A 17,305-nucleotide genomic window follows, 5' to 3' on the forward strand; every position below is an offset into this window, starting at 1 on the left:
GACAAAGCCTATTTTCTGCCTGCTCCTTGATTGATTAAAAAAGACTTTTTAGTAAAACCATGTTAAAGGACACAAAAAGTGACACGGGGGACAAAAGGCGCTGGGCGACGGCCCAATCAGACGGCTTCCTCGCCGGTGCCGCGCATAAAGAGGAACAATATCATAAATGACACAAAGGAAAGGTCGGGGCAAGCATGAAACGCAACAACAATGGTGATTAGGATAATGAAAAGTTGGGCTTTGCGACGGTACTGTAGGTTACACTAAACTACACGTTAGCTAAATGTGTTATTTACATTCATTCCGAAGTCATCCCCCCCCCCCCCCAAACCGCAGCTCTGATGCCGGGAGAAAATTAATTGCCCACTAGTTTGATAAGAGGCTCACATTGGCTGGTTTCAGCGTCGCCGGTGAAAGGATTTGCTGAATTCCTTTGACATTTAAGATGGCCAAATCACGAGTCTGGGCGCACGTGCTGTCCGGGCGCTTCAAATAGCATCTGCTACAGCGCGGCTCCGTATGATTATAAATGCTTTTTGCATCATGTTCCTGCCACACTTGAGGAAAATTATACATTACATTACACATGTGGTCGGCGCGCGCGCGCGACGCGGGATCAATATTGTATGCATCGGACATTTTACTCCTCCAGTTGACCTAAGTGACAGACCATTTAAAACAGAGAAGCAGAGCCGAGCGGCTACTCTGCAAGGCAACAAAGACAGACCACATTATTAATTTATCTCAAAAGCGCAGGTCGATATGAAGGGCCTATTGCTTACACGGCCTCTTTCTGCCGGCTGCTTTTGCTTCAAATATCTGGTATTTGTGTGGCTGGACGCGAGGAACAGAGCAGATGTTAGAAAAACATGAAAAATGTGTCCCTTGTTTTTGCAGGGAGGAAAGAGAAAGGGAGGAAAAGGCGCTTCTGTGTCTTTGTTTCTGTGTGGAGATGTGGAGGAGATATTTCGATGATAGGGAGGGGTGGTGGAGGTGGAGGGGGGTGGGGGGGAGGCATTAGAAGCGTCCGCACACGAGCAATTAGTATTCCAGGTCCTGATGGTTCTAAACACAAAAAGGCCTCAGCAAATCCCCACGGCGGAGGTGTCAGACGGAAAATGACGAAAATCTGCTCCTTGACAGGGAGTCATTTATATTTTAGCTTCGTTCCATTATCTTAACGAATCCATCATCAGCCAATGCAATATTAACAGCAGAAAATCAACTCATTAGATCCAGGGGGATTTAATCAAGATTGCAATCATGTATGCGGTTCCTGGAGAGTTGGCTTCTCCTTTTCTTTTTTTTTTTCTTTTTGGTCCTTTCCTCGTAATTGCCGCATCTCAGATCTTAATAAATTATTCTCGATCTTAGATTGATGCCGGGTTTTTTTTTTCTTCCCTCCTGCCTCTCACGCCATCCACTCACTGTCTCCAACTATAATATTTACCATAAACATTATTATGTCATGGGCACACAGTTTAAAATGGCCTTTAGCTAACACGCAGAAGTAATTGGCTTCTCCATTTCTCTCTCTTTCCTTGCTAATTGCTCGCTGATATTGCTAACCGTCCCCTCGCAAGGAGAGAGAAGGCCTCTTTTGTACAAGCCGGGATATGTTGCTAGGATTTTTCGACCTTTATGCACGAATGTAGAAAGAATTTCCTGTGTTTGATAGCGCTTCACAAGACGAACCAGCGGATGAAAGGACGTTCCACTTTTGATATGTAAAACTTTGGGTGCATCAGGGAGAAACGAGAAGAAGGATTCGAATGTCAGGTGGGGGTATTTTGCTCTCTTTTAAGAGGAAACTGCTAAACAGCCCAGGAGACGCACCGTTGAGATAACCACCACAAACGTATGATTTTCAAATGTGGACATTTTAGCAGACAATGGGACGATTGTTCCGAGCGCGTCTGCGGTGCTGTTTGAAAGCACTTCCTGTCAAAGCTGTGACAAGAACCAGTCACCCGTCGAGCTGATCACTTATTGTAAAGTTCATTAACATTAAAGAGTCCACGTGGGTTCGGTTGTCAGAAAAAGTAAAAAAAAAAGTTGTTAGCATAGCTAATAATTGCTCATTGGCTAATTTTCTCAGTTTTGTGTCCAGAGGGGATTAGCGCCTTCATGAAGGAAAATACAAATTGAGAGATATTCCTAATTATATTTGAATTAACAAAAAATTCACAAGATTCACATCCGCATGAGGGTTTACAGATGACGTCCCACGCTTGGACGGTTTGAACCTAAATTTAATGTCCGTGTGCAACAGTAGGAGGTCAGAAAACTCACACTTCTGTCACACTTTCTAGGAATGTGCTGAAAGTTCCCATATCATGACAAAATGAGAGACACGTCGGTGTGAACTCATGCTGAAGCTCCCGGTGTTGCCTGCTGAATATACCCGTCTAATTTGGAGGTTTTGCTCTCCTGGACTCAAACGTCAGTGGTGAAATCAGGTGACGGAGGAGCAAATAGTAGCTGCTCACATGGCTGAATAACTTTATCTGCCTTTCTTTTAAGTTGTGTGTATTTAGGAAAATACTTGGAAAATTTGCGAGCACACAACACAATTGAGCACACAACCCGAGCGTCTAAAACCTGGCAGTCCTTTGAGAGAAGCTTATTTAAGTAGATTTCAGTCAACCTGAGGAAAGCAGAGGGGGCGGGGCTTAATCCCTTCCGGCTGCTGAGTGACACTGATGCATTTTTAGGGACGGCGTCCGTCTTTATGTCCATCTGTGCTCTCAATAATGAGCCGGCTCTCCTCAACCCTGGAGAAATTCTCCTGACCCGAGCAGGTTGTGCTGGATGCGGAGCGCCGACCGTATCTCCCGTTCGCGGGGCTTCTTCCTGTGACAGACAGGATTAACTGCTAACATGTTCGACATGATCCAAAAGTGTAAAATCTGTCAGCGAGACCTTTAATCTGCCTATGGAACAAAGCCTTTTGTAAAGGGACTAACCTGACCTTGTCACTGTGAGTTTAACTTGCTGTCTGTTAGGCAGTATAAAGCCCTAAGTCAGCCCTTCTCCTCCACTGCTCCCTCCCTCTAAGTCTTCATCCCTCTCTCTCTGCACAGAATTGGGGGGGTGTGCAACCACAGCACCAAATGCTGCGTTAATCCCTGTTTCTCTGAGATGGCCAGTGGTAAATCCAAGCCCTCTGTAAACCAATCTCAGAGTTTTTTATCTTGATTTATTAGATTACGAGTCCTGGGTCCCTGAGCCCATGCTTCACATTCTAATCCTAATCGGAATAGACAAGTATTAGCCCGGTTCAAGGGAAGCTAAACAGCAACACTGGCCAACTTTCAGTAAGAGGGAAACTACAAGCTTAAAGGCTTGATAGGGCTTTTTATCCATTTTCCTTTTTTTCCACTTACATTAGTGGAATGAGTGTGTAATTAAATACATAAATCCTGACAGGCCAACCCTCAGAAGGCCTGAAACCACTGAAGCTCGTCCAGTTTGGCTTCCCTTTCCCTGCACAATGAAGCTACTGAGCCAAGCCCAATCATTTGTGTTTTTCTTCCATTTTGAACGGTGAGCGAAGCAAACACCAAAGTCCCACGAAAAACAACTGCAAGAATTCATTTTACATCTGGCTGGATTCTAGGCGGTCTCCCCCGGTGATACATGGCCACGGGGCTACGCGGCTTATTTTTAAAAAGGTGTTTCATCTGCAGTAAAAAAGGCACGTTGTGACAAAGCTAGCTCCGGGTCCTTTCACCTCCGGAGGCAAACGGCCAGCCCCGCTCGTCTTATTGTTACTAAGTGACTCTATCTTGTAAACGTGGACAGCAACTGGGCCGGGCTGGGTAGGGTCCATGTGACACATGAGGCCGGGACTGGGAACCATTAAGACGCGTCTGCTCCAGCACTAATGCTGGTGGCAGCTGCTGGTCTGCCAGGAACAGCAGCCGTGGCTCCGAGGAGATCCTGAAATACTATTGAAAACCACTAAACCTCCTGCTGGCTGATGTAAAGCTATACAGCTGCCTTGGCGCCGGCGCGATCGCTGATCAATCTAAGAACGTTAAAAATGGAGCCGGGTTCCTGGGCGAAATCTCCTGCTTTTCAGCCCGGAAGGTCAAATCTCCTGACCTCAGGAGAGGATGTGAAATAAAACCGGCAGCACGTGCGCTCCGTACTTGTGCGCGTGAGCCCCGTCCTCCCGGCGTGGGTACAACGCTGCAGCGTGGAGGTCGCCCCTGCCTGCTGCCCTCGGGGGTGACGGGGGGGAGCTAAGGGAGATGTGACAGCCATGTCTGCTCCCTGTATGTGTTTGTTTGCCCCTGAAAATGAGACACTGGTTTCACTGCTGCCCCCCTGGGCATGTTTAGCTCTGCCTCCACCACTTTGCCTTCATCTGATACAAAGTGGAAGTTCACCCGATGATGATACGCATGTCTGCGGTAGGGTGGAAATGGATACGGGTGCGCTTCAGAACAAGAAAAAGGCTGAAGTGTGGCAGCGATTCTGTTCTGAATTTACACACCTGTCATGATACTTTTGTTCTTTGCTTCTGCAATTCTTTGAACAGTAAAATGCCTCAGAATTAAATATTTACCTAATGTGGCAAACGCTGTTCAGGAGTTAATGAGGATAAAGTCCGTTATCCAGTTTTTCTTTGCCAAATAAGTTAGGGACAAGCCCGCTGCTCCTGTCCTCAGACCCGTGTCACCAAGGATACTTTACAAGGAATATTCATTTCCTTAGGAAGGCCTCGTCAGCCCTGTGACCCAATCCATATCCATTCTGTCCTGTCTGCCCTCCCCAGTCTCGGCCTCTTTTCTGGAAGCGGCGGATATTTCACTTGCCTATCAGTTTCCCTTTAAACGTGCTGGTATATGCAGGAAAGGCGCCCATGCAGGGTCACCGGTTGTCCTCTACAAGGCCCCGGTGAAACCACCTCACTGGCTCGCTCCCCCTCCATCACTCAAATTACAGTTTGCAGAGGGAACAGGTAAAAAAAAAAAAAGTCCCGCTGATTAATTTGTTCGTGTTTTGTGTATAGTTCTGGGTAAAAGGTCCCAATTTAAGCGTTAAAACAACCACTTTCTGTGCCATGTAATTAATACTATTGGCAAACAGTAGCATTCTTTTATTCTCCCTCAGAGCCTCAAGGTTGACTGTCAAGTGTGTGAAAAAGCAAACAGCATTTGCAAGAGTACATCTTTGCGCGCAGCCTGCAGCAAAAGCCCCGTTTACTGCCAAAGAATGGATGTCAGATAATATCCACGCAGAAATGTGCAGCGGGAGCGGAAGCAGCTGCTTCAATGTAAAGAAGGTAGGAGGAGATTAAAAGGAGTCAATGGAGGCTAAAGAGACAGCAGGTCTACTGATGACAGAAAGAGCGGCCCGGGACTGCACTTCAGGACTTCTGGAAACCACATCAAACAGGCCATGGAACGCTGCCAAGGAGAACACACACCAGTTGTTGCAAAAAAAAAAAAAAGAAGAAGAGGGGGAACGGGAGGAGGGGGGTGCAAATGGAAAAAAGGGAAAGGTTTAGCAGCAAAGTAGAAATGTATGTCGGAGGATCAAAGAGGCGTTTTGGCTCAATGACTGAGAGAATGACAGAAAAGAGAAATGTGGGAGCAGGTGGCCCATAATAATTTAAACTGTAACAGAGTTCATTTGTGCATTCGATTTTTCATAAATTTCTGCACTCTCCGCCCCCCCCACCCCCCTCGCCACTCCTGAATACGACATATCAAAGCCAAAGGGGGGAAACTGCTGCTTAATTTCACACAAAAAACATCTCATTTGTACATCAAAAGGATGAAAAACCTGCTGTACCTGAAAACAAACATTAGCGTGTTTTATCGTGCGCCGCGGCTCTCCTGGGAGGCTACAAACGGCGAGGGTTTGGGTTTCAAACACAGGATCAACGCACGAGTCGGCCCCCGCGTGGAATACACGCACAACTGGTGCTGTTTCTAGATACGGAAGTCGTGTTGAACAAGGTTGGTCTGGGAAAAAACAAGAATTTAGGCTAATGTAACTTATTTCGACTAATGCAAAACAACCCGAGACGATGGCGGGTAATTAAAGAGAAAAATGTTTGTTCTGCTGAACAGATAAGGCACAATTATGCAAAAAGAGCTTCACCACACTGAAAGCATGGAAATTTCCAGTGGGATCAAATGAACAGAACTTTTGTGTACTGAAGCATGGCTGAACGCCATCGGGTCTTTTTTATATATATATTTGCAGGCTACGAAACAATGTTTACCCACCCAGACGTCGACGCGAGGACGGTTATAAATGGGGGTGACCTGGGACGGACATTTCAAACGTCAACCAAACACGTGTGACAGCGTTCGTGCAACAACACGGATTGTTTAACAACGGTAACCAGGCCGAATGTCCCGTCGCTATAGAAAGATTCTGGCTTTGTGCCCGATGAACAGGGACAGGTGGCGCTTTGCTCAACTCGTTGTAAGAAAGTTTTCAGCTCGTGAGGGAATACTTCTAATTTAAGACCAGCCTGATCGTTGGGAGGGTACGGCGGTTAGCTGTTAGCTCATTCTCTCTCTGGCCTCATCTGTTAGTTTAGCTCTGAGGTTACTTCGCCCAGTTGTCTTCCTTCCACGTGCATAAAAGTAAAAATGTTTGAGGCAGCGACTCATTCACACATATTTGAGAATCGTGACCCAGGAACGGTGAATATGGCGTAAAGAAAGGGTGATGTCCACGTGTGTTAGCATTCTTGTTTCTGGACGAGCCATATCAGATAGGATGAGACCTCTGTCTGTTCTGTCTGACATTTGGAGAAATTCCAGCCAAAATACAACATTGAGACAAAGACCTTATTAAAAGCTTTTGTAGGGAGGTAAATAAAGCGAGCAAACTCATCCTGCCACCACCAGTATGTCTGAAACCCACAGCCACTCTCCATTTCCAGGCCTATCAGGAAGCAGCCACTTGTTCAGAGCACCTGACTAATACCCCTATAATGTCACTTCTATATTTGTATCCCGCTAATCTGCTTTCAACCTCCAATCTTTGCCACTTTCTTGCAAATTTATCACCAGGCCCAGCAGTCGGTGCCAGCTCCTGAGTCCCTCACCCTTTTAAATGGAACAGCGGCATTTGTGATAAAGCCACTAAATTCCTTATCTGTCTGCCCCAAAGAGACTTTCGAAGCAAAGTGTCATTTTCCCTAAACAGGACGACTTGCGACGCCGTCCACCCCCCCCCCCCCCGTCTGACTGCAGCAAGCACACACACTCTCACACGCTCTCTCACACAGGCAGAGTCAGTTTTCTTGTCCTTTTCAAGGACAGAAAGAGCTCAAAAATAGAAGTGAGGCATGTCGCGGAGCCTCTTTTCTAAAGCAGATCTATGAATTGACGTTCTCTGTACTTCCCATTCACAACCTGCAGAAACTATCTGTCTACGTTTCTGAAGAATGTCTGAAAACCCTCCATGTCTGTAGGCTAAACGCCACTTATGGAAGGTGCGTTCGGGCGTATCTTGTGCTGCGGAGATGCAAACCAGCTCTCATTGATCAGAGAATCTGAACATGGAGCGATCACAGGCAGAGAACCCTCACCTCCCTGAAAAAGGCAGAAAATTCACCTAAAGTACTAAAACACAGCTGAGTAATTTAAAACCTCTTCAGATTGTTCCCTAAACAAAGCCAAAGAAACGCTGGCCTTGTCAATACCTTCCCTTTTTTTTCCCACTTCCTTCCAACTGTGGATTATGACCTAATAAGGCACCGTCTCCAAATTGCGAGGTTATTTTCAGTTTGTGCGATAATGCTCGCTCCGACTTTGTCCCGCTTTAGAAATTCTCGCAGGAGGAGGGACGTGAACTTATGAAGAATGTCAGCGTGATCAGATAAAAGCGAGAGCTCACGGCCTGTGAAATACTACAGTAGTGCTGCTGCTAATAAACCTACAACTGTCGCAGCCAAAAATAAGAAAGCCAGAAGTGCGAGCTGCAAAAACACTCCTGAAAACGTAAACGTGACAAAGAGAAAAGCAAAGCTTGTTGTCGTGCACGTGTGTTGGCCTTTTCTACAGTTTCTAATCTGTTTTTGATATGGTGAGATGGGACTTCCTACTCCCGGCCCCGTTCCATTGTTTTCAAGCATTTTTTAGAGAAATGAGATTAAAACAAAGTGTTCCTATGCAGAAGGTCAAACAACACTGTTATGAAACCAAGAAAATGAGACTAAAGGTAACAGCGTCATACCAACAGGGCATTCCTGTACCGGAGCCAGGTCCTGTAAACGCCACTCTGCGGATCTATAATTAAAAGGAAAAATCTTCTCTTTGGCACTGCGGGCTCCTCACAGTCATCCTTCCTCCTAATCTCAGTCTCTGGTGTTTATTTATCAGGTTTCACATTCGTACGCTGAAGCACTGCTTGATTATTTAGACAAGACACAGGAGTATTTCCTGGGCCAGGAGTGGGAAATCTCTGATGCAGGGATCCGAGCAGGCGGTTTGCTTAATGCTTGACCCTTGACCTCTCCTGGGTAATAATACCTCCATATCTATCCACACACACGTAGCGGCGCAGAACATTCAGAGGCCTTAGGAGGCTTCCCCCCCCCCACAGCTGTGAGAACCTGTGTTGACTAATCGGGGCACGTTCAAACTTTTGGATGGAAAAAGTTGGGCGAAATGTTCATTTAAGAGTAAAATCTGCCCCATGGCGACGAATCCAACCAAAGGAAATGTTCACACGTTTCCCATGTCCCGGTCCCTGACCTTGTTCTGGCCTGTTTTCTCCCCTCTCAGAGCCAGGGGAAATCAGCATTTAGCACTTTCAGCTGCCTTTACAAGGATTCGAATCGCCCTCAGCTTAACGTCTCAGGCGTTTTTTCACTTTCTTCACTTTTTCTCCCCACATTTGCCCCTTCAGCTGTTCCCCCCTTTAGTCATACTCTGTTCACGGAATTCATCCAATCTGACACAAAGTCATGAAAAGCAGCAACTGCAAGCTGAGAACTGCTCGCGAAAAAAAAAGAAAGGGCTCTCAGAATAGATAAATAAAATCTCTGTTATCCAGCTGCCCTCCTTAAATCACTCCCAACCCCTTCAACAAGTGGTCACAAGCCGGGGCAAAGCAGACTTTCAATAGCACATGACAACCACAAAAGAGGATTCTTTTATATTCCAAAGCTGATTGCTCAAGTTTTACAAGTAAAAACTGGGCTGAATCTGTATCTTTGAACATAATTATGGGACTCCCTTGTATCCTCCTTCCTGTTGGTGAAATTACCGCTGTCTGTCCTGGAAATCAAAAAGAAAACAACATGGGGGAGTCGTGTCTACCTTGGCTGCTTCCCGGAATGACAGCTTTTCTCTGGTATAAAATAAAGGAGAACACACGAAGCGGCGTGTTTTTAGAGCGGAGGGGTTCAGACGTGGAGCTGTGAGGTCAACTGCTGTAAAAATCGTTTTTCTCTGCTGTGTTTTTGTTGCACCGGACTGGATCCCGCAAACACGCGGCCTGCCAGAGTGATTCCGCTTCCACAGCCAGCATCGCTGCCTGGCTCTCTGCACAGAAGTCCTGAGCGCGTCGTCCACGAGGACCCAAGCGCGCGGGCGCGGTGCACGCGTGCACAGGAAGCAGCGCTTTCAGCAGGGCTGCTACAGTTGAACTCGTCTGTAACCAACACATAAAACGTGTCGTTTGGGCCCGAGCTTGTGGCACGAGTACAATATTGGGCTGATCCAGTGTCTGGTGCGAGCGTCCAGTAACGTGCCGCGCCGCGAGCGTGTAGCCAGTGTAAACCAGTTCTCCCACAAACGACACCACAACCTGAGATGTCCAACCTGTCCTGCCGAGCGCGTGACAGACAAATTAAGCTTAAGCTCTGATTTGGGCAAACTTGGGCAAGAACGTCGACAGAGTCGCTGTAGGCTTTAAATAAGGACAGAAATAGGAATACTCACAGAAGTACATTTAGCTCCTGAACAAACACAAGCAGTTAGCAACACGCAGAGAGAAAAGGTCACTATTTTCAGGGTATTTGGAAACAAGCGGGGGTCTCTTAGCCTCCACGCCGCTAAGATCCGAGCGCTCCGACTCACCAGGACAACACGGCCGGCCCAGGGTCGGTCTCACAGATCCCTACAATCAGGCTCAAGATAAATGCCATTTAGTGCTGACCGCATTGTCTGCTGCCTCTGTTCTGCTAATCTAATGTGTGTAACATGCTCTTGGTCACCTTGACTTTGGTTGCCATGGTGCTCAACACAAACATATCCCCACCCAGAAATACACCAAATAAGGCTTGGGGGAAAAATCTCATAATCAGGCAGCACAGAGCGAGAGCCAGAGATCACCTTAAATTTATTGTAAACAGGACAAAGCTATTCCAGTGTGTACATATGCGGCGCTTTGCGAGAGGTTACTGGTGACACGCACGCACACAGTCTGCCTAATTAGTATACAACAATAATTGTCTTAAGCCCAGCTATTGTTGACTCAAAGAAAATGATAATTGCGTGGGCATCAACGGCAAATGAATCGGAGTTATTTAGAACGGAGAGGTCTTTCAGGACGAAGCTGTTTGTACTAAAAACGACCTTTAAGCACCTTCCTCCAAAGCGAAGGAAGCGGGCTGCGAGAAGGCGGCCGTCCTGTCGAGCTGTCGACCCCGGCAGATGTGAGTTCTGAAGAGTTCAAAAGAATTCTGCGCGGGGGCAGCGCCATTTACATAATCCTCCAGATATGTTCCCCTGCAAACCTAATCAAATTATTCACAAGACTAGCCCCTAACGACGTCCACCCCGCCATACGCAGCCCTTCCATTAACCGGCCGCGAGCCTCAATCGAGTCCAACCACCCAATGTCACTTTTCCCTTCAGAACCGGCCGACAGACGCCGCAAACAAAGAACTGTTGCGTCTGACGAGCGAAGATTTCACCCCCTCGCCACCGAGTCTGACATTTCTTATTGTCTCGGGGTTCTGCTGACTTTTGAAGAACACACGGGGAAGAGAAAGGGAATTTTATCACTGGAAGTACACAATCTGGAGACAATGGGCTCGCCGTGTCGAAATGGGCCTTTCAAGGGGAGCGGGCTGTTGTAGTAATTAGCAGAGCAGAGTTGGCGCTATTGACAGTAAGTTTAAAAGACAAGTGCAGATGACACAGGGGATTTCGATAATCACGGCGTCGGGCTCCCTCGGGGGTTAATCCGAAAAGAAGATAAACAAAACTGCTGATTCAAATACAAATATGATTCATGCGCTGACGGAAGATCCAAGCCTGAAAATATGGCTTTTCCCTAATTGGCTGATGAGCAGAAAATGAGTTACGGATGTTTTTTTTCTCTCCAAAACAAAGCAGATGATACGAACCGGCATCAAAATCAGTTTTTTAAGGCTTCTCGAAGCGACGAAACGGCAACCTTGTGAGCATCCGATGTGTGTGTGTGTGTGTGTGTGTGTGTGTGTGGGGGGGGGGGGGTTTTCTGCATCAGACGCGACGTCGTTTGAGTCTGACAAACACATTCTCATTGTTAATCAGCCTGTTGTCGCTTTGTGTTCAATCTGCTAGGAGGGGGTAAAGGGTTAATGGATCAGCCAAAGTTTACGTCCCACACGCGGTCAATTTCCAATGACTCCTTTTGCCACACTGAAATAAACTATTTTATGTCTCCAAATATGCAGATCATTCTGCTTAATGAAAGATGCTTGACGTCTCAGATCCAATTAATATGCAAATGCAAGCGAGGATTTATTTGTGACATTCTGTATGGGTGAGAGAAAACAAAAAGGCTTCTTAACAGTAACACTAATTGCTCTGACTGATTGTCACATATCATCATTCACACGGAATCTTCTAAATACCAAAATTCAGATAAAAAGCGCCGTCTGCACAAGGTTGGATGAATACGTCTGTGTTTGTTTGGCGCTCCCATTTTAGGACAGATGATGCCTCATCTGCTCCAGAAACCTTGACAGATGCAGCCCTCCGATACATTTTTAGGTGCAATTACCCTTTTCTCCTCCTTTTGAAGCATTAGCACACATTAGCGACCGCGTCGTCGGGGTTCTGCGTGACTTTGTTGGCAGCGACAGGCGCGAGAAACCTTCAATCGGCGACGTATCTATCACCGGGAAAATGAAATCAATAATGCAGATCTGCGATTAAAACCCTGTAATGGATGAAGCAACGTACTTCGAACATTGCATTATCTGCAGGCATTAACGCCCGAGGCGGCGTGCGGCAAAGGGCTCACATCTCAAGGAGCGTATAGCGTGACTGACAACAATTGTGACATATCGCGCCAACATACAACACATATTAAACTGAGTTATTTGTTCCCAGGCGGAATTTCAAAACAGGGATTATTGAACCCGCGCGCCGTGATGGATAAAACCAGAAGTTGGTGCCGCTGTCGCTGTAGTTTACATTTTAATCTTAAAGAAACTGCTCATCTGAAAAGTGGAGTCAGGGCAAAGTTTGCCATCATCACATCTAATTAATGGTGTTGTTCTGAAGAATCCAGATGCAATGGAACCACTGTCACTGTAAGGGTTAATAAGTCATTTTTAAAAAGCAATGGGTGATATATTGGTTCCATTTCTAATAAAACGCAATATTGCCGTCTGTGCGGAGCAATGTGTCACTTATTAAGTGCCTGTTCGCTCCACGTTTGCTTCAGAAACAACTGTGTTGGCAGCAAAGGCTGTAAAAACAACGTCACCCTTCATGCGCTACACTGGACTGACCAAACATATTTATGCCCAAAGCTTGACAAGACTCCTCAAAGCACTGAGCAAACGTATTGCCCCTGTCTGAATCCGCCTATTTGTGTGTGTACTTGACGTCTGTTTGCATGCCGGGCTAGCCTCAGATTGCTGTTTGAGGATGTAATTGCTCTGCTCCTCTCCTCCTCGGAGTGGCCCGGGATGGATCTGTGCGGGCTGTTTAGCAGTCAATGGCCGGTGCAGATTGTAAACAGATCTCCCATGAATTGCGGGTTTAGCGGTTTTGTGAGTCTCCAAACAAGGTTGTGCCGATAACGCCGTTCTCCGCCTGACAAAATCAGCTACTTTGCTGCGAGGGTGTGATTTGAGAGGTGCCAGTCAAAGTGACTGACAGCATTAATCCCCCACAGGAGCAAATAGGAGAAAACAAACCCCGTCCTTATAGAAAACACGTCCCCGTCTAAATCCTGCTTTGGGTAAATATTTCACCTATCTAACTGCACAGTCGGGACTAGCGAAGGTTATCAGGTACAAAGGCTAATTTGAAATAATTGGCAAAATGAATGCCGCCCTATTATAACCTGTCACGTTGTCTAAGAGAAAAGAAGGACTAACACAGATGCACCCCTGCTGTTGCAGGCAAAATACAGAGCAACATGTATTTTCTCATAATGCTAATTCATTCTAAGCCGCTAGCTTTCGATCCTACGGACATTAAACTGCTGCAAACGCTTTGAGGAGTTCTTTATCCATTAGGCTGCTCTGATCACTGCAACACTGAGGTTCAGCTGACCAGTATTTGACTGATAAACAGTTAGAAAAGTCCAAAATCCTGCTTCTGAAGACTTTATAGCTTATACCATATTCCTGTGTGAAAATGTTGAACATTGTGGGAACATGTGACATGACACCACACGCCACTCCACGCCTGAACACAAACGCAGCGATAGAGCATTTCAATTTCATGGAAAACTGTGTGGCGGCTGTGATAAGGCTGATGACACAACCCGGACAACGGCGCTTTGGCGGAAGCTCCACGCCGCGATTTGCGAGGCTTTCAGGTTCTGCAATGGGTCTGAGGGGCGAAAAAGTGTAAAAAAAGGAAATTTAACACAGAAAATCAGAATTACACACAGAAAAGTCAAACATTTGATATTGGACTATTTGATGCCATTTGGATCGTGTCCAGGTTTTATAATTACTTTTCAGCAATTAAAGCAAGTCTCTGTAAAAGGCAAGAGTGGAGTCTTATCAGTTACCTTGGCAAACTACAGTAACCCTGACAACCAGGATGCACTGTGAGTGTCAGCGGTAAATAAAAGGTGGGGGAGCTGATGTTATTTACTAAAAACAAAATGAAGTGGTGGGAAGACAATGCATACAAGTTGAATCTGTCCAGTGATGTTAGTAATGCTACCCGATTCCAGTATGGCGGAAGCTACGAATTAAAGCTCTCATATAGAACCACAGATTGTGTAACAAGAACATACAACTTATCAGAATAGATCGATCCAATGACCTGATTTGTTCCCCATTATCACCAATATCTGAACCCACTGCACATGGGTCAGTAGCCCCATTGATATCCAATACTGTAGCCACATCTGGACCTCCACAATTACATCGCAAAGAGTTCGGATCACGTTACCTCTTCTTTAAAAAACGTGACATACGGTTACAGCAGGACTGTAGACGACTATGGTTCAGTACATTGTTGCGTTAGCTAGAAAATGGGCATTGGTGCATCATCAGATGCTTTAATGCAATTTCAGGGTTTCTACATATGTGTGTGTGTGTGTGGTGTGTGTGTGTGTGTGTTACAAGTTGAAGCATGAACATGTACAGCTAACCAATATAAAGTCCATACGCTCTGTTGACCAGTCGGGACCCGTCGCCACGGTGAACAATATAACTCCATCTTCTTTGTCAGACAGAAGCAGCTCCATCAGCGCTGGAGAATGAGTTTTTCTGTTGACCCCTCCATTACGATGGAGTTGAGTCACCCCCCCAAACTCCATCGAGCAGTTTTAGCCTCGCCGCACTAGCGTAGCATTGCCATCCACCAAGACAGCAGCGGCGCAACAATCGATATTTCTGTGTTTACAAGCTCTTGATTCATACAAGCCGTTGAGAAGGGGTGAATAAATTTTATAAAAAGTAATTTGCTGGTTAAAACCTTCTGACAATAAATTTTAAAAAGCAATATTTTACACTTAAAGCGGGGAATTTATGCTGAAAGCATACTTACACAGATGATGTCAATGACATATATATAATAAAAAACTGCTATATACTCTAACGTTCAAAGAATACTTAACACAAGTAATTGGTGGCACGGTGGCTCCAGGAGAAGAACATGTTTTATCCCTTTATTTTAGCACAAATGGTATGAAAATGGCCCATTATCACGGAGGAAAAAAGAGTGCACCCCATGTTAAAGCCGGCCCCTCATTGATGCCCCGGTGACTCGGCCAACCACTCTCCCAAGGCCTGCTCCTTGATTAAATGCATAATCCACTACTCCCCATCCCCGATGATTTAGTGTGCCTTTAAATCAGCTTGCGCACACATAAAAACCTCAAATAAAAATCACCAAGAAAAACCATTGCACTCTAACTGTTCTATTAAAATGATACCCGGCCCAGCCTTTCTTCTCTGCAATCCCGTTTATTCCACATGAATGCGTATCTCCATTTTTTCTTTTTTCATAGGTGCGCGTATAAAATATTTAAAGTTTAAAATGTCACAGTTGAAACATCAAATGCGGGCGACCGTCATTAATCAGCGAGGATGGGGATTCTCTTTTAAGGTTATAACCCTTTGAAAGAGCAAAAATTACATTTTTGACCTTGAAGATGAGACAAACTCATAAACGTAAAATAATTTGCAGTTTAAAGGGGGAAGAGATATCGTTCACCTCAGTGGGCTGTCGGTGTGTGTGTGTGTGTGGGGGGGGGGGGGGGGGGGAGGGGTGTGCAGGGGACCAAACAAGTTTCATTTTCATATTTACATCCAAGCTGTTGAGATTAATTTGAAATCACGGCGAGGAAAAAAGGAGGAAACAAAACTCGGAGAAAACATCAAAAGGGGCGACTGTCAAACTTTGAAATCCAGGGGGCCCCGCTATCTCCCCACGTGTGCAACGTGCACTTTTTTCTTGCACTTTTATTAAATGGTGCATGACATTTTCATTACTCAAGGAAATTAAATTGACTAATTTTCTTACAAGCCCCGTACGTCTGCTATTTTAGGGAGGCCCGCTGAACAGAGCGATTGTTTCAACACCTACACAAAAGCGACGCTAACGTGGATGTGCAAAGTGATTTCTTCTTGGAAATTTGCTCCTTTAATGAGAAAGTCGTTTTTTTTCTGTATCGACTTTGTGCGTAACCGCTCATGACATTAAACACGCAGTGTTGTCATTTTTTCTGGTGAATCTATGATTTAATTTCTTGAACTGTCAATATCGGAGACGCGCAATACGACCTTCTTAAGCCCCTACTGATAAAATTACCGGTTATGTTTGTTGTTTTGGAAAGATCCTTCCCTCGTCTGGCGTCAGAATGTGGAGTCTTGTTAGATGAAACCTTTTGTTATGGGTGCGTTTTGCTGGCTAAAATCCGTGGGCAGCTATTTCAAGGGAGTGCTAACGATAATGAAAATATCTGGTGTCTGGCAACTATTGTGTAATTGTTCCCAGTGCTAATGCGGAAAAGCCAAAATGTCGTCATTGCTGGTGTGGCGATTGTTCGGCGGTAAATAGGCGTGAGGAAAAAAACGCAAAAGAAGACGACATCTTTGGGAAAAATTCGCAAAGGCCTATCGGTGCTGTAGTGGGAGGAGCCTATGAGAGCGCGAGGTTTCCTAGCCAGTTTGTTCTCCACACCTCAGAAAAAAGCCACACTTTTCTCTCTGCTTGTTCTTGGAACGCTGGAGTTTGGGATATTGTGATTTGTGGGCTCTCACCAAGAACCTTTGGGGGAAGCTGCTTTTTACTGGGATACTGGGCAGCTCAGGACCAACCAACCAGGAACGTGCACAGCAGTAAAAAAACAGAAAAGGGGTCGGGTTCCGAGAGAAGCTGAGACATTTTGAGGATAATTGGGGAAAATATGGAGTCAGGCCCTGGATGCTGCCCCTCCCCTGGAGATAAAAAGGCTGATTACCTTCACCTCTCAGGGTTGGGAGCCACATGGCTGACAACATCATTGGAAAATAGACTCCTGAGCTCCTCTGGGCCCTATAACAGCTTACATTTAATGTGAGCATGAGCGTGTGTGTTGTGGGGGGGTGAGGATCACACTAAAAGGGGGATGACACCACAACCGCACTCAGATTGTCGGGCACATTAGAAGGCAAAGTGCTTATTTTTGCGTGAGTTGTGAAACAGTCACAGCTGGAAAGAGATAAATCTCTATAAAATTACCAGGCTGGCATTGTGGGCGTTAAAATATAATTTGATAAGGTCGTTCTTTAGTTACCCAAATCGCCAGTATTTCTAATTCTTCTAGAAATTACTGGATTTACACACACTGAAGGAGACTTTCCTCTAATTTTTAACAGTGGTTTCTCAGAAACAATATGGGGGAAGAAAAAAAAACACCCGTGCAATAA

At 45.7% G+C, this 17,305-nt stretch overlaps 1 protein-coding gene across 3 annotated transcripts in view; it reads right to left on the reverse strand.

Moving 5' to 3' along the window:
• The window catches only part of casz1 (castor zinc finger 1), a 136,195-nt gene that overhangs the window by 81,478 nt on the left and 37,412 nt on the right, over positions 1–17,305 (reverse strand). Inside the window, exon 1 of one of the 3 annotated variants that reach the window (XM_057042010.1) lies at positions 10,062–10,165. The exons of the other annotated variants lie outside the window; for them this stretch is intronic. The gene's annotated coding sequence lies outside the window, so the exon portion shown is untranslated. Of the gene's footprint in view, positions 1–10,061; positions 10,166–17,305 lie in introns of those variants that run through there. 3 annotated transcript variants of the gene reach the window in all.

The sequence above is a fragment of the Takifugu flavidus genome, chromosome 8, assembly GCF_003711565.1.
Source record: "Takifugu flavidus isolate HTHZ2018 chromosome 8, ASM371156v2, whole genome shotgun sequence".
Taxonomy (NCBI): Eukaryota; Metazoa; Chordata; class Actinopteri; order Tetraodontiformes; family Tetraodontidae; genus Takifugu; species Takifugu flavidus.